Source organism: Macaca thibetana, chromosome 2 (genome assembly GCF_024542745.1).
Source record: "Macaca thibetana thibetana isolate TM-01 chromosome 2, ASM2454274v1, whole genome shotgun sequence".
Lineage (NCBI taxonomy): Eukaryota > Metazoa > Chordata > Mammalia > Primates > Cercopithecidae > Macaca > Macaca thibetana.
Genome location: NC_065579.1, coordinates 82,078,793 through 82,102,248, shown reverse-complemented (window position 1 = coordinate 82,102,248; position 23,456 = coordinate 82,078,793). Strand labels below are relative to the sequence as shown.

The 23,456-nt window shown below is 35.1% G+C and overlaps 1 long non-coding RNA gene across 2 annotated transcripts in view; it reads left to right on the top strand.

The window, feature by feature from the left end:
• The window catches only part of LOC126947553 (uncharacterized), a 60,213-nt gene that overhangs the window by 26,325 nt on the left and 10,432 nt on the right, over positions 1-23,456 (top strand). Inside the window, exon 4 of one of the 2 annotated variants that reach the window (XR_007723123.1) lies at positions 12,598-12,651. The exons of the other annotated variant lie outside the window; for it this stretch is intronic. This is a non-coding gene — a long non-coding RNA (uncharacterized LOC126947553). Of the gene's footprint in view, positions 1-12,597; positions 12,652-23,456 lie in introns of those variants that run through there. 2 annotated transcript variants of the gene reach the window in all.

Here is a 23,456-nt window from a genome sequence, read left to right as displayed (position 1 = left end):
CATTTAGTTTTTAAACATGTGGAATTTTTTTCTGGGCTCTGTATTCTATTCCATTGATCCATGTGTCTGTTTTCAGGCCAGTGCCATGCTTTTTGGTTACTAGAGCTTTGTAATGTATTTTGAAATCCAGTAGTCTGATGACTCCAATTTTCTTCTTTTAGCTCAAGATGGCTTCGGCTATTGGGGAATTTTATGGTTCCATATGAGTTTTAGGATTGTTTTTTCTATTTCTGTGAAGAATGACATTAAAATTTTGACAGGGATTGCATTGGATGTGTACACTGCTTATGGTAGTATTACTATTTTAACAATATTAATTCTTTCAATCCATGAACATAGAATATCTTTCCATTTATTTGTATCTTTTTCAATTTCTTTTTATCAATGTTTTATAGTTTTCTGTATATGAATTTTCCACCTCTTTAAAATACTTACTCCTAAGTATTTTATTCTTCATGCTATTGTAAATGTATTGTAAATGAGATTGTTTTCTTAATTTCTTTTTAATATAGACTGTTTGTAGTGGATAGAAAAGCTACTTATTTTTATAGGTTGATTTTATATCCTGCAACTTTACTAAATTCCTTTATCAGTTCTAACAGTTTTTTGTTAGAGTCATTAGAATTTTCCCTATATAAGATCATGTCATCAACAAACAGAGACAATTTCACTTCTTCCTATGTGGATGTATTTTGTTTTCTTGGCCAATGCTCTGATTAGGACTTCTAGTACTATATCGAATAGAAGTGGTGAAAGTGGGCATCTGTGTCTTATTCATGCTCTTAGAGAAGAAATCTTCAACTTCTCACCATTGAATGTGATGCTAGATGTGGATTTGTCATATATAGCCTTTACTGTGTTGAGAGGAACTTTTCTATACCTAATTTATTGAGAGTTTTTTATAATAAAATGGTATTGAATTTTATCAAATTTGTCTTTCTGCGTGTATTGAGATGATCATGTGGTTTTTTGTATCTATGTTTATCAGGGATATTGGCTTGTAGTTTTTATTTTTTATTGTGTTCTTTTCTGAGTTACATGTCAGGGTGATAATGATTTGTAAAAGAAGTTTGGAAGTACTTTCTCTTCTGCAATGTTTTGGAAGAGATTAAGGAGGATTCGTACTTTCTCTTCTTTAAATGTTTCTTACTGTTCAGTCATGAAGCCATCTGGTCTTGGGCTTTTCTTTGATTAAAAACTTTTTATTACAAATTCAGTGTTCTTACTGCTGTTGATTTGTTCAGATATTAGATTTCTTCGTAATTAAGTCTTTATAGGTTATATATTTCTAGGAGTTTGTCCACCTCTAGAATGCCTGATTTTTTTGACATATAGTTGTTCATAGTAGTTGCTTTGTATTTTTTTATTAGTTGTAATGTCTTCTTTTTCATTTATGATTTTGTTTACTTGAGTCTTGCTTCTTTTTTTGTCTAGCTGTTTGTCAAGTTTGTTTAGCTTTTCAAGAAACAACTTTTAATTTCATTGATGTTATATATTGTTGTTCTCTTACTTCAGTTCTTTCTGCTCCCAATATTGTTATTTCCTTTCTTCTGATATCTTTGGGTTTAGTTTGTTCTTCTTTACCTGATTTCTTAAGGTGTAACAGTAAGTTGTTTATTTGATTTTTTTTTTTTTGGATGCAGCTGTTATTGCTGTAAACTTTCCTCTTAAGTCTACTTTTGCTATATGCCATAAGTTTTAATATGCTGCATGTTCATATTTGTTTGTCTCAACATGTTTTTAAATTTTCCTTTTAATTTATTCTTTTATCCAATAGTTGTTGAGATGCATATTATTTAATTCCTAATATTTGTTAATCTTCCATGATTCTTTCTGTTATTGATTTCTAGTTTCATACCATTATGACCGGCAAAGATAGTTGATATGATTTTGACCTTCTTAAATTTATGGACTAACATATAATCTGTCCTATGAAAGGTTCTAAGCACACTTGAGAAGAATGTGTATTCCGTTGCTGTTGGGAGCAGTGTTTTGTATATATCTGCTTGATCCATTTGGTCTAAAATATAGTTCAAGTTCAATATTTTCTTCTGACTTTCAACACCAGACAGATGATATGTCTACTGTTGAATGTGGGGTATTAAAATTCCATAATATTATTGTGTCATATCCTGCATCCCTTCAGATCTTTTAGTGTTGGCTTCATATATTTAGGTGCTCTAATGTTGGGTGCATGTACATTTACAATTCTCATATTCTCTTGATGAAATGATCCATTTATCACTAAATAATGACATTCTTTGTGTTATTTTTATGTTTTTGGCCTAAAGTCTATTTTTTCTGAAATAAGTATAGCATCTCTGCTTTCTTTTGGTCTGCATTTGCATGAAATACCTTTTTTCATCTATTCACTTTCAATCTATGAGTCTATGAGTGTCATTTAAGGTAATATGAGTTGGCAGCATACAGTTAAGTCTTCTATGGTGGTATTTGCTTTTTCTCAGGAATCCTTCACCAAGCTCCAGACTAGATTAAATTTTTTGTTATTATTGTTACACTCTTATAGGATCACATTTTTCTTTTCTGTAGAACACTTATACTTTTCTTACCTCTGTATCTATTTGTGTTATTATTTAACTCTGAGCTCTATGAGACTAGGAATTGCTTGTTTTCCTTCATCACAATCTTGGGCACATAGCATGGTTCCTGATACTTAAGTACATAATAAAATGTTGAAGGAATGTATAAATAAATTGGCAAAAGACTTTGCACACAAAAAATTTTCAATCAGTAATTTCAGATATAGTCACAGAAAATAAAACAACATTACTTTTAGTATGTTAGAATTAAAAATATTGATTTTGCCCACAGAAGAAGACTCTTTGGTGCTTTATTATATATTTAAAAGGAAAGTGTAAAGGACACCACTTCTTCAAATAATTATAATAAGGCCATTTCTTAATTGTGAAATGAAAAAGACTCATAATTATGTTGGTTGACTCTACTTATTATATAAGTACTTAACCAGGTTTTCAATTTACATTGGATGATAAACACTGGCAAAGAAACGTCTGCATAATGTAAAGTACTTTGACACCCAACCAGCTTTGCCAGGATTCAATTTCATTAAATTATCATCAATGTACACATCAAGTATGTGAGGTGGAGGTGAAGGGGTTGCCTTCTAAGGAAATATGGGAATTATATCTCAAGGCATATAAGGTGACTTAGTTCTTAAAGAAGGTGTTCTTTTTTAGGGGAAGTAACAAAAGTGATTTTCACTGTTAGCCTAGAATCATTCTTAATGAAGGTATCATTTGTTTCTTCCCTGAATACATCATGTTCTGACACATGTCTTATGATCCCACCACACTGAATTTCTTACCTTACTCTGAACTCAGGCCCTGTTATAATTCTCCCTTTGCCCTTGCACATATTCATCCCCTATCATACTTTTCCTTGTTTTCCTAGCTGAAACAAGATGTGAATTTGGTCCTTGAAGAGTCAATGCACTTGCATTTCATCAGTGCTACATGACAGATTTTTTATACTCCTTTTTGGCAGGTATGTTTCTTTGTCCCTCAATTCTATCTTTTTTGTTATCAATATTGGACAACTCTCTGGCCTTTTGTTTTGTTTTGTTTTTGAAAACATAGTCTTCTTCTAAGCCCCCTTATAGGTCCTTGATTTTATGTCTCAATGACCCTTTCCCTCTGAAGCTAACCATTTTTTTCATAATCTTGGTACTGATCCCATCTGCCTTTCTGAAGGACATTATGCTCATACTTGTCTTCCTCTGTTTAGAAGCATCAATTTTTATTTTGCTTTTTCTTGCTCTCAATGTTTATACATTTAAAATCTGTTTCTTTTCATCTAAATAAATAGACTTTTCACAGATTTTGTTGTACTTTGTAGCTGTTGATATACCTTGTATCATTCTTTTTAGCAACCGAAATCCATTTTGACCACCATTTTTTGACATCTCAGCGCTATTCTGATTCTGTTGGTAATTTCAACTGTTTTCCAAACATTTCCTTCCCCTTACTCTCACTGATGTGGATTGATTCCAATTTCTCTTGTGGTTCATCTTCCCTCCGTCACCAGGTCTCCTTTCTTCTTCCATCTCTCAACCATGGGAAATCTCCAAACTTTGTTTCTTGACCCTTTATTCTCAAACTTTATTTTGTAGAAGCTGCTATCCTCTATTTCTGTCTTAAATCTTCATCTGTAAATCAATTGTTCCCAAATCCTAATCCTTTGCCAAATCTTTCCTTCAGGCTCCAGACTTTTAGTTCAAACTGCCTACAAGAAAACTTTTCTTGAAGTTTCCTAAAAAGTAAAAATTTAGTGTGACTATAGCCAAACTTCTCATTTTTGTCCTTAAAAATGTCCCTTTTGTCCTCATCCTCCTTTCAAGTTGGGCCAGTAGTACTCCTCAAAGTTCAAATGCTTGTAATTAATGACAAAGCCCAGTATAATTTTCGATAGGTTTCCCTTTCTGTTTTTATTGCCGCCTTCTTCAATTTTCCTTCCTACAGGAAGACTTCACAACTCCTGTGTGAATATAGTTGTCTCCTAGCTATATATTCTCTTTTACATCTTCCAGTTTTCTAAAACTACATCTTACCTTTCTCAATTTTTTTTTTAATATTACCTTTCTCTAACTGTCTTTGCATTTAGTAACCCTATTATACATTTGGGCCCTTCTATTATTAATAGGCTATTCAGAAATCTGTTTACTAAATCAAAATAACACTATCAGTAATATACTCTACTGCCTTCTACAACTGACAGTATTCTTACTGCCTTTTAAAACTTACTATATATAAGAAAGTTAATAATGTTTGTTACACATCTCAGAAAAATAAGCACAAACATAGCTAGCAGGCAGGCCATTATGTAAATAGAGAGATGAAAATGTTAATATACAACTGAATAGACATCTGTTGGTGATGGACGTAATCTCCCTGGCACTTAGCTTTGTTCTTCTCTATCAAAGTTTATGGGGAGAGGGTTTGTGAAAAAAGCTTTGATACTGTCTTATTCTCTTATGGCATTATATGGTTTAGCACTCAAGTGGTTTCCTAGTACTTTATAAATTTTATTCTTTTAATTGCCTCCATATGAATGGAAGCTATAATACCTGTCATCTTGGCTAGCATATCTAGCTTCACTGTAAGAGTAAAGCCAAAACCAAAACAAAACAACTATAATTTATTTACAATTTTATTAGAGACAATTTTATATACTAATTTTATATTAAAATTTAGACTGATATAGGCAATTTGAAGGTAGAAATTTAAGGCAAGTAAAGTAATAGTTTGGTAAGGGTATTCTACATCATTAGATAATTGGAAACATGTACTTAGTTTTTTCTGTTTTTAAATTTGAGCCCTTTGACAAGAATTCAAGTTATACAGTTGTTTTTTTTTAATGAAGCCTAAGTAGTCTTCAGTCTAAGTCATCTTAGATCTAAATGTGTTTACACATGATTTTTAAAACTTAATAACTATATAACCAACTAAAATTTAGCAAATTCTGAAAAACGGTCGTACAACCCATCTGTTAATATTTAAATATTCTCCTTTAATCTTTTTAAAAATGTTTATGCGTTTTGCATGCCTGTAATCATAGTGTTTATGATTTTTTTCTAGTGGAATTTAAAAGACAACACTGCATCACAACTATTTCCCCTGCATGTGCTTCATAGCTTCCATGCTTCTCTGAGTTTTGTTAACAACAACGTCTAAGGAGTGAGCAGGGTAAAGTCTAATGACACACAGCCAAAGAATTTCCTTGCCTTGATAATAGGCCAGCTGCCCATTAATTTACCAGCTTCTAGCTCACTGTCACACACTATTGTATGACATTTGTTCTAAAATTGTTAAACTATGGGAATAATTAAGGCTCATTGCCTTGAGATTTAAAAACATAAAATTGGCTTTATGTGAGAGAGTCTTCCTAATGTAATGCAGACAGAATAAAACAGGAGTAATGTTTCTACCTGTGAAATAAATTCTCAATTTAAACATCCTTATGCTGAGAAGAAAACATCCAACTATTCCAGTGTATAGAGATGCAAGAAATTTGATCTTTTTCCCTTGACATTTCTGTCATATTCAGCCATCATCCTGGGCTGTCAGCACCAGCCCCATTACTTAAAAATCCTGTTTGATCTGTGTTCATCAATTACTGCATCAGCAGCTCTACCTCTTAGTTAGTTTGAATGAACTTAAGAAGAAATGGGCCTCAGTTAACTAAACACTTGTTTATCTTTTTAGTGTGTGATACCCTATACTTTCCTCTTGTATTGGCAAAAAATATTATTTTGTTTGGTCTATTTATTTGCTTCCCTTCTCAAGGTCCTGTACTTTCCATGTATTTCAAATTATATTTTGGTTGTTATTTGAGGGTTATTTTTATAGAATGTTAGTTTTGTTTTTATTATTCATTATTATTTCTCATTTTATCTTTAAAAAATTATATTTTTGGTGACTACATCTGTATTTAATATTTAATTGAAATATGTTTACCTTCATCCATTCATTCATCAATTTACCACTTATTTATTCATTAATTGTAGCCCTCTTTTATGGCAGGAAAAAAGTTTGATTACTTTTATTGAGTTGATTCACTTACTTTGGTTTTAAGAAAGGACCAATTTAGTCAAATAATGATTTGTGATCAGCTGATTTTTCCAAAGCAATCATGTATGAAATCAGAATCTGTTTATTTCATTGAAATGGAGTTATGTAGCATATCTTGTTGATAATATAAAATACATTTTCTAATAATTACTTTTTATTTTTAATATCTTCATTTTAAGAGCTCACAAATTTTGTTTTCTAAATTGTATATTGAGATTAAATTAGCATTGTTTCTATTTAGAAAATAAAGTGTTTATTTTTTACAGGTTAGTTGTCACAATGTTTTACTGTACTTACTGGTGCTACTAACTGGTATATAAATGTGTTTTAAAATTTGGGCTTATTTGTCTTTTGCTTATGCAAGGGTACTAAGTCTCATTTTCTTCTTTTATTTATTTTTTTTTTTCAGGCCTTGTTTTCGTTAATCTTTTTTTCTGACCTGTATGTAAAAACAAACAATTATTTCATTTTCTCATCCTCTTCAATCCTTTTTGCAAAATTCTTCCTTTTTAAAATATGATTTTCTAGATAGTCTTTAAATATAAACTTACACCATTATTTTGGTCTAGCTCTTTACGGCCAGTTTATCACAATTTAAATCCGGAGTATACTGGATTGAGGCCAAGTAAACATTGTTGTGATATCACAATTTTCTCTTCTCTGGCTCACTGTGGCCATACTCCCGATAATGTTTCATGTTGTGTTTCACAGGGGAAAATGTATTTCTTCACAAGAATATTTTAAGTTTAGTGCCAGCCATTCTTTGCCACTCTTATTAGAGACATTTGCCCTTTGCCTAGTACACATTTGTTGAAAACGCTTCCATGAATAATTATCTCTTCCTACACTATTTAAACTCAAAGTTATTCATGTACATCTAATCAACTGAGAATAAAATCCCATTTTTTAGAATTTGTTTGGATTTCTTCACAGCAATGAGTAATTGTTGCTAAAGGAAGATTTACTGGGACAAGAAGCATGATCAGTCCAATTTCATCAGATTTATATTTTAGGTCTGAGGCATTCCATTCCTTGGGATAACGGTTTTCCAGCCTACCCACTCAAAATGCATTTATAATTTAACATATATATGCCTAATAGTTGCACAAATTTTCTTTAAATTACATTAATTTTGGTATTGTATGAAGTGACTTCCACTTTTGTTTCTATAATAATTGAGTTTGATTTATCATAGCTTGCCATGCAACCACTGACCAGAAAACATTTACATCATAAATCAGAGATCAATAGTTACGACAAATTTCCTTCTATTATATTAATTTACACTTCCACAGTTTATAGAAACACCTATTTTCCCATTTTCTTGCCAGTACAGAGCTTCTTACCTGTTCTTGTTGCAGCAGCCTGAACTTAGTTAGGGATCTGTCCATGTTTGCTCCCTTGGTCTCTCTGTATCTCTATTATACAATTAATATTTAAATACTTTCTTGCCTTAAAATAGTCAAACAATACACAAGTATGTTAGTAAAATTTAAATTTCCCCTTCACTCTTTTTCAAGGGCTACTACTCTCAACAGTTTATAGTGAGTGTTTTGTAAATTTATTTTAAAACATATTTTGTGGATATGTACATGCCTATTTTTTACATACACATATTAAATTATATGCATTGTCTTGTCTTTTTTTCTTTACTTAAAAATATTGTAATGACATATCTATTTTTAATAGTTGCATGTATGCTATTATGTTCCCTTTTAGTCAACCTTTAGTTTGTTTCCATTTTTTCTGTATTATAACATTTAAATGAATGCTCATAATTGGTAATTCTGGGGCAGAAAAATAAAAATATATCTAACTTTATTGGATATTGTAAAATTTATAAACACTTTTTTACTAATAGTGTAGGTCACTTTTTCTAGGTCCTTAATTATTTTTAGCTGGTTTATCTACAAATTTCAGAAAGAGAATATGAAAATCTAATTTATTTTTTACTTTGTGGATTTGTCCATTTCTCCATTATGTTAATTTTGCTTCATACATTTCAAGGATATGTTTTCAATGATACACATCTATGATTACTATATATTCCTTGTGGGCTTTTTATTACAATTTTATACTCTTCTGTATTAATAATTTTTCTTTAATCTATTTTGTCTAATATTAGTATTATTTTACCAGTCTTTTGTTTTCCTTTGGTTAGTTTTCACTTAGAGTACTTTATTGTATTAGCTAGTGTTCTCCAGAAAGACAGAACCAATAAGATATATATAGATATTTAAGAGGAGATTTATTGTGATAATTGGCTCATGTGATTATTGAAACCAAGAAATCTCACAGTATGCCACCTGCAAACTGGAGATGAAAAAAGTTCAGTGGAATAAGTCAATCTGAGTCCCAATGAGCGGTGAAGCCAGCTGGGCTTCTGGGTCAGGTGGGGACTTGGAGAAGTTTTCTGTCTAGCTAGAGGATTGTAAATGCACCAAGAAGCGCTCTGTGTCTAGCTAGAGGATTGTAAATGCACCAATCAGCATTCCGTAAAAACGTACCAATCAGCACTCTGTGTCTAGCTAAAGGATTGTAAACACAACAGTCAGCACTCTGTAAAAATGCACCAATCAGCACTCCGTGTCTAGCTAAAGGTTTGTAAATGCACCAATCATCACTCTGTAAAAACACATCAATCAGAACTCTGTGTCTAGCTAAAGGTTTATGAACACATCAATCAGCACTCTGTAAAGCAGACCAATCAGCTTTCTGTAAAATGGACCAATCGGCACCCTGTAAAATGGACCAATCAGTAGTATGTGGGTGGGGTCAAATAAGGGAATAAAAGCTGGCCACTTGAGCTAGTAGGCAACCTGCTTGGGTCCCCTTCCATGTTGTGGAAGTTTTGTTCTTTCGCTCTTCACAATAAATCTTGCTGCTGCTCACTTTTTGGGTCCGCACTATCTTTATGAGCTGTAACACTCACGATGAGGGTCTGCAGCTTCACTCCTGAAGTCAGCCAGACCATGACCCACCCCCCCCCCCCCCCCCCCCCCCCCCCCCGGGAGGAACAAACGACTCTGGACACACCACTTTTAAGAGCTCACAGCAAGCAAGCACACCCACTGCAAAGGTCTGTGGCTTCACTACTGAAGTCAGCAAGACCAGGAACCCACCAGAAGGAAGAAACTCCAGACACATCTGAATATCTGAAGGAACAAACTCCAGACACACCATCTTTAAGAACTGTAACACTCACCATGAGGGCCCGCGACTTCATTCTTGAAGTCAGCGAAACCAAGAACCCACTGGAATGAACCAACTCTGGACACACCAAGGCCAGAGAAGCAGGAGAAGTGATGGTATAAATTCTGGAGCCTGAAGGGTGGAGATCCAGGAACTATGATATCTAAGGGTGAGAGAAGATGGCTTAAGAAGAGCTCCCAGCTCAAAAAGAGAGTGAAAGAATTTCTTCTGTCTCTGCATTGTTGTTCTACTTGGGCCCTCAATGGATTGGATGATACCCACTTACATTGGTGAGGGTACATCTTCCTTACTTAGTTTACTGACTCAAATGCAAATCTCTTCCAGAAATACTCTCACAGACACACTCAGAAATAACATTATACCAGATATCTGGGAGTCCCTCAGCCCTGTCAAGTTGACACATACATTTCACCCTCACATCTTTCTTCTTTATCAATCTCATGTGTGTAGAACTAAATTAATAATAACTTTAGTTTCCAGTAGAGTCATCATTGACAGTCCTTTTCATTTTATTTGTATAAGTTTATTTTTTAAATAATTATTAACAATCATTTATGTATATATAAGTGTTACTGTCTTAAGTGTGTATAAGTTACAGTGTACACTGTTTAGGGTTGGATTCATCATTTATTATCAAACCATCTTTTTGATAATTTTGAAAACTTTTGACTGGCTTCTTGTTATAGCTGTTATAGTTCATCACTGATTTTTACCTAAGAATGTGACCTACAAAGAACTCTCTTCAGGAGGAGAAATGCTGGTTTTGTCATTTTATTTTTATTTTCTTGTGTTCTATTATTTGTAGTCCCTTGTTTTCTTGCAGAAATATTTGAAAATCATGTGACCATTTTTGTGAGGATTAATAGAAATGCATAATTTTGGCAATCCACTTGATATGATAAATCAAAATATGAAAGAACAAATGAGTAATCTGTCAACATTTTGGGGTTGAGGAAATCTTATTCTTCCCCTGGGATATTTTATCTATCATATATGATTAATAAGCATTTGACATGCAAAAATGATGACACCAGTGTCAATTTGTATGTTACATATTAGTAAAGCATCATTTAAAATTTTGTTTTAAATACAGATTTCTTTGGTTTATTTTATTTTCCCTGTTACAATGAATTAGCTAATGTAGTGATTCTCAAAGTATGACCTATGGACATCTGGAGGCCTCTGAGAACCTTTTTGGAGGTCTATGAAATCAAAATTATTTTCATAATAATACTAAAAATTATTTATATTTTTTGCTGTGTTGACGTTTGCATGGTAATGCGTATACCATGGTAAGGAAAACTGCTATATATGTAGCATGAATCAAGGCAATGTGAAAAAAAAATCAAAACTATACTGGTAGACATTGTATTCTGTTGCCAAGCATATACAAAAAAAAGAGCAAGTTTTCCTTACAAATGTCTTGGAAGAAGCATTAAAATTATGAATTTTTATTAAATCTTGATCTTTGGTTACATGTCTTGTTAATATTATGTGTAAGTAGGAGGTATGCATAAAGCATTTGTGCTACATTGAAAGTGTAGTTGTATGACTGTGGCATTGTTGAGAACTGAACTGGCCCCTTTTTTCATGAAATGTTATTTTTTTCTTGAAGGAAACTGGTTATTCAGACTTGGGAATTTGGTAGACATTTTCTCACAAAAGGGTGAAGTGAGCTTGTCACTTCAAGGAACAAAACTGACAGTATTTGTGGCCAATGGTAAAATTTGAGCTTTTAAGTTAAAATCAGAAGTTTGAAAATGTGTATCCACCACTATAACCTTGACAGTTTCTCAATACTTAAAGACAGGGCCAGCTACATAATTTGCAGGGCTCAGTACAAAATGAAAATGTGGAGCTCCTTGTTCAAAAGCAGGAAAAAAGTGCCACTAAGGTACTAAAATACAAAGCTTTTTTTTTTTTTTTTTTTTTTTTTTTTTTCCATTCCGAGGTCTGTCTCTTGACTTGCCATGGTGTTTCATATTTGCTATTTAATGTTGCTCTAAGTAAAAAAAAAAAGAAAAGAAAAAAGAAAAAAAATCATAATTTTATATTATTAGCATGAACTTTACTATTTAAATTGCAAAATGCCAGTTTTATATGCAAATATAAAAATATTTGGTTTATATGCAGAATCACAAATTAGAACAATTTGTATTTCATAGTTCATACATGCACTTTTTTTTTTTATTCTCACCCGAAGACTGGAAATCATGCACAACCTTAATTAGCTGTTTTTATTTCATTTCTTGACACTTGCACATTCTGTCAACACTATATTTAGCTTACTTATGAGTAAGGAAGGACTGAAAAAAAAGGCACTATAAGTTGCCCTGTTTTTCCTTTTCTTACTCTCATTTTCAGTGAAATTGTTGGCAATTACAGGAAAGGAACACCAGTAAGAAAAAATATGACAGAATTACCTGTCGGTCCATCTTTCTCAGAAGGTACTGCCTTCTTTCTACATTAGAAACAAGTTCTGGTGTGATTGAAAAGTGTGACCTCTGAGGACTGTTAGGACCCCCAATTAGTTGAAGCTTAGCAAGGTAACTGTGATAGTTTGAATGTTTGTCCCTTCCAAAACCCATGTTGAAATTTAATTGTCATTGTAACAGTATGAAGAGGTAGGACCTATAAGAGGTGTTTAGATCATGAATAGACCATGCCATTATCACAGGATTGAGTTCCTTATCATAAAAGTGGGTTTACTCCCTATTGCTCTCTCTCTTGCCCTCTCTTGCTCTTCTGCCTTCCACCATGGGGTGGACTCATCAAGAGGACTTTCACTAGACAGGGGCCCTTGAGTTTGGACTTTCCAGCCTACAGACTGGTGAGCTAATTAATTTCTGTTCTTTATCGATTACCCAGTCTGTGGTATTCTGTTACAGCAACACAAAACAGACTAATACACTTACCTTGTACTTACTGTGAATCTCAGTAAATTCCCACAAGTCATGGGTTCACTAGAACTTTGTGATTGTGGGGTGTTATGAACACTAAATGCAATAATACACTGTAAATTTATATAATCTTTTTGGAAGATTGTACTTTTTATGGTATACGTCAATACTATAAAAATACATTAAAAAATCTGCTCTTAATTCAAGAATCTTAAATTCATGGAAATGTAGCATAAGGAAATGTTGAAACAAAAGTAAAAAGCTATATGTACAAAATTGTTTTTTATTGTATTAATTATCCAATATTAGTGGAAACTAGAATGAATCATTGCCCAATGAAGTGATTAAATATTATACAATCATGAAAATAGCAAAAAGCATATGTAAAATCATGGTAGCATGTTCAGTAAGTCAAAATCTTAATAAAAATTAGCAAACACTGGAATTATAGATCATAAAATTATTAATGCTTTTGGATAAATTTCATTGGGGAAAACATGAAAAATAGAAACGTTATGCCAGGTAATAGGATCATGTTTAATTTGTTTCCATTTTGCTGAACATTCTTTAATATTGACTTTTCATGGTAAAACAAACACATAAACCAAAAATTCAAGAGGCTTTCTGAAATAATTACAGTGTAATGCATGGCATTTGGAATTGAGACTCAGGTTGGAGACCTGGCTCTCTCATTTATATTTATGTTGATATTTTATGTGATTTATATTTATATTTATGTGATTGTAGATCAGTAACCTCATTTTGTGAATCTTAATTTCATCATCAGTTAAAGATTTCCACTAGCTTTTTAGAGTCATGAGATTAAGATGGTGTATATCAAAGTGTCTATTTTTTTAACTTTTAAGTTAAGGGGTAGGTGTGTGTTTGTTATATAGGTAAACTTGTGTCATGGGAGTTTGTTATACAGGTTATTTCATCACCCAGATATTAAGTCTAGTATCCATTAGTTATTTTTCCTGATCCTTTCCTTCCTCCTCTCAATGGTAGTTTAATGGGAACAGCATTGAATCTATAAATTGCTTTGGGCAGTAGGACCATTTTAATGATACTGATTCTTCCTACCCATGAACATGGAATATTTTTTCATTTGTTTGTCATATCTGATTCTTTTGAGCAATGTTTTGTGGCTCTCCATGTAGAGATCTTTTATATCCCTGGTTAACTGTATTCCTAGGTATTTTATTCTTTTTGTGGCAATTGTAAATGGAATTGCATTCCTGATTTGGCTCTTGGCTTGATTGCCACTGATGTATAGGAAAGATAATGACTTTTTTTACATTGATTTTGTATCTTGAGATGTTGAGGAAGTTGTTTATCACCTTAAGAAAATTTTGAGCCAAGACTATGAAGTTTTCCAGATATAGGATTATGTCATCTGCAAACAAGGATAGTTTGACTTCCTCTCTTCCTATTTGATGGGCTTTATTTCTTTCTCTCGCCTCATTTCCCTAGCCAGGACTTCTAATACTATGTTGCATAAGAGTGCTGAGAGAAGGCATCCTTGTCTTGTGCAGGTTTTCAAAAGGAATGCTTCCTGCTTTTGCTCATTTAATATGATGTTGGCTGTGAATCTGTCATAGATGGCTCTTATTCTGAGATATGTTCCTTAAATAACTAATTTATTGAGAGCTTTTAACATAACATAGGGTTGAATTTTATTGAAAGCCTTTTCTGTATTTATTGAGAAAATCATATGGATTTTGTCTTTAGTTCTAATCATATTTATTGATGTTCGAATGTTTAAACAATTTTGCATCTCAAGGATAAAGCCTACTTGATCATGGTGGATACGCTTTTTGATGTGCTTCTGGATGATTCAGTTTGCAAGTAATTTGTTGAGGATTTTTGCTGCAATGTTCATCAATAATATTGGCCTGAAGTTTCTCTTTTGTTGTATCTCTGCCAAGTTTTGGTATCAGGGTGATGCTGGCCTCATGGAATGAGTTAGAAAGGAGTCTCTCCTTGTCAATTTTTTGGAGTAGTTTCAGCATTAATCGTACCAGCTCTTCTTTGTACATCTGGTAGAATTCAACTGTGAATCCATCTGATCCTAGGTCTTTTTTGGTTGGTAGGCCTTTTATTACTAATTCAATTTCAGTGTTTGTTATTGCTCTGTTCTTGGGTTAAATTTCTTGCTGGCTCAGTCTTGGCAGCTTGTATGTGTCCAGGAATTAATTTATTTCTTCTAGATTGTTTAGTTCCTGTGCATATATGTGTTCATAATATTCTCTGATGGTTGTTTGTATATCTGTGAGGACAGTGGTAAGATGCCCCTTGTCATTTTTTTTTATGTTTACTTCAGTCTTCTCTGTTTTTGTTATTAGTCTGGCTAGTGGTCTATCTACCTTGTTTTTTCTTAAAGAAAAAACAAAAACAAACAAACAAACAAAAAACAGCAGCTCTGGATTCCTGGATCTTTTGAATGTGTTTTCATGTCTCAATCTCCTCCATTTCAGTTATGATTTTGGTTACATTTTGCCTTCTGCTGACTTAGGGATTTGTTTGCTCTTGGTTCTCTAGTTCTTTCAGTTGTGATGTAAGTTTGCTAACTTGAGATCTTTCTAACTTTTTGATGCAGGCATTTAGTACTATAAATTTCCCTCTTAACAGGGTCTTAGTTGTGTTCCAGAAATTCTAGTGTGTTATATCTTTGCTCTCATTAGTTTCAAAGAACTTTGTGATTCCTGCCTTAACTTCATTATTTACCCAAAATTCTTTCAGGGGCAGGTTATTCAGTTTTCATGAGATTGTATGGTTTTGAGTGAACTTCTCAGTCTTGACCTGTAATTTGACTGCTCTGTTGTCTGAGAGATTTTTATGATTTCAGTTCTTTTGCATTTGATAAGGAGTGTTTTGCTTCCAATTATGTTATCAACATTAGAGTAAGTACCATATGGTGATGAAAAGAATGTATATTTTGTTGTTTTTGGATGGAGAGTTCTGCAGATATCTATCAGGTCCATTTGATTGAGTACAGAGTTTTGGTTCTGAATATCTGTTAATTTTCTGTCTTGATGATCTGCCTAATATTTTCAGTGGAATGTTAAAGTCTCCCACTGTTATGTGGGAGTCTAAGTCTTTCAAGGTCTCTAAGAACTTGCATTATAAATCTAGGTGCTCCTGTGTTGAGTGCATATATATTTAGGGTAGTTAGATATTCTTGTGGAATTGAACTCTCTACTATTATATAATGCCCTTCTTTGTCTTTTTTGTTGCTGTTGTTGTTGTTTGCCGTTTTTGTTTTTTCTTTTTTTTTTTTGAGACAGAGTCTTGCTCTGTCACCCAGGCTGGAGAGCAGTGGCGCAATCTCAGCTCACTGCAAGCTCCGCCTCCTGGGTTCACACCATTCTCCTGCCTCAGCCTCCCAAGTAGGTGGGACTACAGGTGCCCACCACCACGCCTGGCCATTTTTTGTATTTTTGGTAGAGACAGGGTTTCACCGTGTTAGCCAGGATGGTCTCGATCTCCTGACCTTGTGATCTGCCCACCTTGACCTCCCAACAGCACCTCCCAAAGTGCTGTTTTTAAAAAATTTTTGTTGGTTTAATGTCTGTTTTGTCAGAAACTAAGATTGCAACCCCTGAGTTTTCTGTTTTCCATATGCTTGATAGATTCTTCTGTATGCCTTTATTTTGAGCCTATGAATGTCATTGTATGTGAGGTGGGTCTCTTGAAGACAGCATACTAATGGGTCTTGGTTCTTTATCAAGCCTGCCACTCTGTGTCTTTCAATTGTGGCATTTAGTTTGCATACAGTTAAGATTAGTATTGATAGATGTGAATTTGATTCTGTCATCGTGTTAGCTGGTTATTCTGTAGACTTATGTGATATCTTTATAGTGTCACTGGTCTGTGTATATAAGTGTGTTTTTGTAGTGGCTGGTAATGTCTTTCCTTTGCATATTTAGTGCTTCCTTCAGGGGCTCTTGTGAGGCAGGTCTAGTGGTAATAAATTCTGCAGCAATTGCGTGTCTCAAATAACCTTATTTTTCCTTCATGTATGAAGCTTAGTTTGGCAAGATATGAAATTCTGGGTTGAAACTTCTTTAAGAATGCTGAATGTTGGCTTCCAGTCACTTCTGGCTTGTATGGTTTCTGTTGAGAGGTCGACTGTTAGTCTAATGGGCTTTCTTTGAAGGAGACTTGACCTTTCTCTCTAGCTGTCTTTAACATTTTTTCTTTCATTTTGACTTTGGAGTATTTGATAATTATTTGTCTTGGGATGATCTTCTTGTGAAGTAACTTACTGGAGTTCTCTGTATTTCCTGAAGTTGAATATTGGCCTCTCTAGCTAGGCTGGGGAAGTTCTCATGGATAATATCCTGGAATATGTTTTCCAAGTTGGCATTCTCCCCATCTCCTTCAGGGACACCAATGAGTTGAAGATTTGGTCTCTTTACATAATCTCATATTTCTTGGAGGTTTTGTGGGTTCCTTTTCATTCTTTTTTATGTATTTTTGTGAGACTGTCTTATTTCAGAAAGCCAGTATTCAGGCCCTGAGATTCTTTTCTCTGCTTGTTCTGTTCTGCTATTTATACTTGTGATTACATTATGCAACTTTTATACTGTTTTTCAGCTCTGTTGGGTCTGTTATATTCTTTTCTATACTGGTTATTTTGTCTGTCAGTTCCTGCATTGTTTTATTGTAATTTTTACCTTCTTTGCATTAGGTTTCAACATACTCCTGTAGCTCAATGATCTTTTTTCTTATCCATATTCTGATTTCTGTTTCTGCCATTTCAGCCATCTCAGCTCAGTTCAAAACCCTTGCTGGAGAGGCGATGCAGTCATTTGGAGGAAAGAAGGCACTCCAGCATTTTGAGTTTTCAGAGTTATCTTGCTGATTCTTTTTTCATCTTTGAGAGCTTATCGACCTTCGATCTTGGAGGTTGCTGACCTTCGAACGGGTTTTATTTCTTTTATCCTATTTAGTGACCTTTAGGGTTTGATTGATTGTGGTAGAAGGTGGATTCATCCAACTGGCTTTCTTTCTGAGAGACTTTAGGTGGCCATTCCTTAGCTCCCAACTCCTGGACTGTGTGCTCTAACTCTGGGGGACTTGTATTGGACCTCGAGTTTGTTCTCTGGATCTGGATCCTTGAGGTTTGGAATTCACTGCACTGAGGGAGCTGAGGTGCAGCAGCTATGGTAGAGTGCTAGTGGGTGTCAGAGTGCCTGCCTCTCTACAGGCATGTACCACAGTGGTAGAGGCAATGCAGCTGGGTTGGCAGGGGCCCATGCTGGCGACTGCACACAGTTGTGCTGGAGGTGGTGTTGGCTTGGGGTGAGGTGCTGGCAAGTTCAGGTCTGGGTGCTTTCTCTGTGCCCCACAAGCAGGAGTGATTGCTCATGGTGGGGGAGAATCTGCTGTTCTCCGTGCAATGTTATTACAAGGAAGGGGGTGAGGCTTGCTGGCTCTTTGTCCAGCAAATCTTTGCCTGCAATGGCAGGGCAGTAAGGAAAGGGTGGGCAGACTGAACTCCTGTGCCTGGGTGGGGCAAGGAAAGCAAACCTGCCTATGCAGACAGGTGCCAGCAAAGCAATGTAGGGAGTTACCATGGTCACAGTGGAAACTGCACTACGGGGAGGGAGCAGGTTGGCTGATGTGCCACCATAGGGGCCACCTCTCTGAAGTTCTCCAGCTGGTCAGTGATGCTCTACCAGCACAGAAGCTATTGTTTAGGCCCAAGACTGCCCTGCAAGCAGCCATGGCCAGGCAGGGGCCTCAGGAAATGACAGCAGACCAAAGGGTGTTTAGATTTGACCAGCCCCATATGATGGGCAAGACCACCCTGCAGAGATCAGGTCCAACAGTTCCCCTAGGGCTAAAGTCTCAGTGGGAGCAACTTGAGCCTAAGAAGATGGCTGTCCCTGGACATGCTCTGCTGCATGTGTTCTCACACCAAACCCTCTGATTTCCATATCAGCCGGCTTCTACCCCTACTACTTCTCTAAGTTTTCTTAATTTTTCAAATTCTCTAAGCAGGTCTCTCTGCCAACTCATGAGTCAGTGGTGGTCAAGGGGTCTCCTCATGCCAGGGTTCCAGAGGCCTGTGGCAAGAACAGGTTGCTCCTTGCCAGTTCAACTCACCCATTCCCCTGGTGCTGTTATGGTCCAAAAATGAGTTCTGGTGCACAGTAGCCCTGTGTGGATTTTCCAGCTTTCTCTCCCTTCGGCCTAGCTTCTGGGTCTTCCCTCTGTCCACTCTCAGTACTGTCCCTCTGAAGATCTGTTAAAAGCATGCCAACTATCTCAGGCCCTATGTGGGAGCTGTTCCACCTGGCTGTGTCCTCCCCCTTCAAAAGTGTTTCTTAAAGTCCCTGGAGCATTGGTATTCAGTATATTTTAGTTTATTCTAAAATTAGGGAGACTTTCTTTTTCCTTTTAGTGTTTTTAAAATGCTAATAAACTTTGCCAAAGGCTTAACATGCTGGATGAGAGAAGGTTATACACTTTGGGAATTTTACTTGATAACTGCACTTACTGCTTTCAACAGTTCTGACTGCATATGCTTGAATGATTTTAAGTAGTAAATCCATTTTTACCTTCAAAGGCCATTTATTGTCTGGTAGGACAATGAAATAGATTCAAATGCAGGTGTGTATCTAGTTTAGGCAAAATATTTTGCTTTATCAAAAAGTAACAATCTTCAATAAACTTCTGTAAGAGGTCTTTCAATTTTAAATTCTTTAAATATTTTGCATTGTACAAATAGTTGCAAATAATTATAAATTCTTCGGTGCTATTTGCAAGATTCTATGGAAACGTCTGTAGTCAACATTTTGGTGTAGTGGAAATAACACGAGAAAGGAATCTAAGACAATTGTGATCTTGTAAATTCAACATCATATCTTTCCTTTCATCTGTAAAATTAGGGGTTGCTTTACCAATTATTTAAGCTGTCTTAATTTTTTAAATTCTGTGATCTCATGACTCTATTTCTTTCTGTCCATTTATCATCTATCATCATCATCATCATCATCTATCTTTCTATCTAATGGCTGTCATACATTTCTTAACATAGATCAGGAACTTAATAAGACTTGCTTTTTTGTTGTTTGTTTGTTTGTTTTTGGATAAAGTTTCACTCTTGTCCTCTAGGCTGGAGTGCAATGGTGTGATCTCAGCTCACTGCAACCTCTCCGGCCGGGTTCAGGGATTCTCCTGGTTCAGCCTTCTGAGTAGCCGGGATTACAGGCAGGAACCACTACACCTGGCTAATTTTTTGTATTTTTAGTAGAGATGGCGGTTTCACCATGTTGGCCAGGCTAATCTTGAACTACTGACCTCAAGTGATCCACCTGCCTTGGCCTCCCAAAAGGCTAGGATTATAGGCATGAGTCACCGCACCAGGCGTAAGAGGTGATTTTTACATCTCTCATCAGTCAAGAGTGTGCTCACATATACTGCTGTGGACCTGAAGTAAACCCTGTTAAAAAGGCCACATAATTCCCTTAATATGATTGTCTTACAGGCTAAATTTCTTCCTTCTATATCCAATAAAGGAAAAAGTTATCTATCTCATTATTGTAGAAATGCCTATGATATTATAGCATAACCAAAACCAACCTTTCTTGGGAGAGGTGGGGCTGATAGTTTTTGAGCATTTATTATATTCCAAGCTCTTTTAAAAAAGCACCTTACATACATCATTATATCTAAAACCCAAAGTAATATTCTAACCAAATATCATTTAATATATAAGGAACCTGATACCCAGAGAACATAGAGAACTCTCCCCATGGTCACACAGTTAAATAGCAAAACTAGAATGTAAGCCCAGATCCGCCTGTGTCCAAAGCCAGAGCCCTTATGCAATATGCTGCACTGCTTTATAAGAGGAGTCTGCTAAGGGATGTCTCCTCAAATGCCTCCCTTGTTTATAATCATACATTTATAGTTATTCATAGGTGGTCTTTTTAGAAGCAGAAATAAAAATATCTGTTTTAGGTTTCAGGACCTCCAGTTTGCCAAGGTCAGAGAATAAAAACAGAAAGAGAGGAAGCTTTATGACAATTTTTCAAAAGGCACCAGAAATTGGAACAGCTATACTAAAATGAAAAATTGGAGCAAAGGACGATAAAGGGGGAAAATACAACAAAGATGTGATTAAGAAAGTATGTATATTGAATTATTAGACAGAATAGGGCAGAAAAAAGATGTTTTCACTAATGATGACTGATAGTTGGCAAAGATTTTTGAAACAAGATAACTCATTCTCCACAAGTCAAGTGACAGGACCAAGTCTAAATTTTAACAAAAATGTTGCTATGATAGAGTGCACTAGTATGAACATCACAGGAGTAGTTCTGTCTATTGATGTTTCCTGTGACTAAAGCAAGATATTGCTGAAGTTGCACGTTCATCACTTTCTAAACCAGATGTCAGAGATCTTAAAACACTCCAAAAGGAAAAGTCCCATCTTTTATATTGTGGAAGAGATAAAGCACATAGCAGAAAATGTAATTCTCTTGAGGATTCTTCCCAAAGCGTTTGATAGAGCATACCATTTCTAATCTGGCTTTAAATAAATATCTGTCACAGAAATTTTAGCTTTTAGGTTCAATTTAAATCATAATCCCTTGTGTTAAATACATGTAAGGATAAAAGAGATTGGAATACAATGCTCTGCCATGAATCTGAAGCTTGACAACAGAGCAGATTTCAATCAGCAGTCTGCAAGTGAGCCAATGACGTTTCTGTGATACAACTCAATTGGGTGTAAGATGGTGAGGGTGGGGCCGTGGCCATGAATTTGGTTCATGTGAACTGCATTTGGGAAGTCTTAAACTATACATTAACTTCATTCCTCTTCTTTGATTTCCGACATTAGATTTTTATTTCCTGACCCCAGGGACAGATAGCTAGGTTTCTTATCATCATCTCTGGAGAGATTAGTACTTCCTATTTCCTTACTTATACACAATTGAGACTTGACTGTAATTTTGTTTTAAACATCTTGGTTTGGCCATACTCTCTTTTTCCTATATGTTACCTTGTCACTTGAAATTTTATTAATTATTTAATATTGGTAGAAAAGAAATGAGATGTATACTAGTTATCTCTTTCTTGTGTAATACATTACTCCAAAACTTAGTGGCTTGAAGCAACAAACATTTATTTTTCTCACAGACTGTAACCACCTGGGGCGGTTCAGGGTGGTGAGACAGAACCCTGAGAATGGTTCTGTCTCAGCGTTACTGACAAGGTTATAATTGAGGTGCTGGCCAGGTCTGGAGTCATCTCAAGCTCAGTTGTAGGGGGATCTGCTTCCAAGCCCTCTCATTTTACTGTGGGTAGGTCTCACATCCATGTGCTCACTCAAAACATGGTAACCACTTTCTTCAGAGCAAGCAATACAATAGAGCAAAATAAAATAGGATTTAAGAGTGAAAAGGTTAAATTAAACATTTACTATCAAACCAAAATGACACAGTTTTGTTCCATAATATAATTTTAAATCTCATGCCCATTGTCTGTGGTCATAAGTCAGGAGTGTCAGAATTATAAACTTTTTTTTTTTTTTTTTTTTTTTTTTTTTTTTTACTCTTTGCCTGAAATATTTTATTGATCTACTACAAAGCAAGATTTCCTTCATTATAATTTTGTCACAATTTTCAGTTCCATCCACCAAAAAAAAAAAAAAATTCATAAAAGTGTATGTGGAAGATCATTACTAATTCATCACTGGTCCTAGGTCTTTTTTTTTTTTTTTTTTTTTTTTTTTTTTTTTTTTTTTTAATTTATTTATTATTATTATACTTTAAGTTGTAGGGTACATGTGCATAACGTGCAGGTTTGTTACATATGTATACTTGTGCCATGTTGCTGTGCTGCACCCATCAACTCGTCATTTACATCAGGTATAACTCCCAATGCAATCCCTCCCCCCTCCCCCCCCCCTCCCCATGATAGGCCCCAGTGTGTGATGTTCCCCTTCCTGAGTCCGAGTGATCTCATTGTTCAGTTCCCACCTATGAGTGAGAACATGCGGTGCTTGGTTTTCTGTTCTTGTGATAGTTTGCTAAGAATGATGGATTCTAGCTGCATCCAAGTCCCTACAAAGGACTCAAACTCATCCTTTTTTATGGCTGCATAGTATTCCATGGTGTATATGTGCCACATTTTCTTAATCCAATCTGTCACTGATGGACATTTGGGTTGATTCCAAGTCTTTGCTATTGTGAATAGTGCTGCAATAAACATACGTGTGCATGTGTCTTTATAGCAGCATAATTTATAATCCTTTGGGTATATACCCAGTAATGGGATGGCTGGGTCATATGGTACATCTAGTTCTAGATCCTTGAGGAATCGCCATACTGTTTTCCATAATGGTTGAACTAGTTTACAATCCCACCAACAGTGTAGAAGTGTTCCTATTTCTCCACATCCTCTCCAGCACCTGTTGTTTCCTGACTTTTTAATGATCGCCATTCTAACTGGTGTGAGATGGTATCTCATTGTGGTTTTGATTTGCATTTCTCTGATGGCCAGTGATGATGAGCATTTTTTCATGTGTCTGTTGGCTGTATGAATGTCTTCTTTTGAGAAATGTCTGTTCATGTCCTTTTTTGCCCACTTTTTGATGGGGTTGTTTGTTTTTTTCTTGTAAATTTGTTTGAGTTCTTTGTAGGTTCTGGATATTAGCCCTTTGTCAGATGTGTAGATTGCAAAAATTTTCTCCCATTCTGTAGGTTGCCTGTTCACT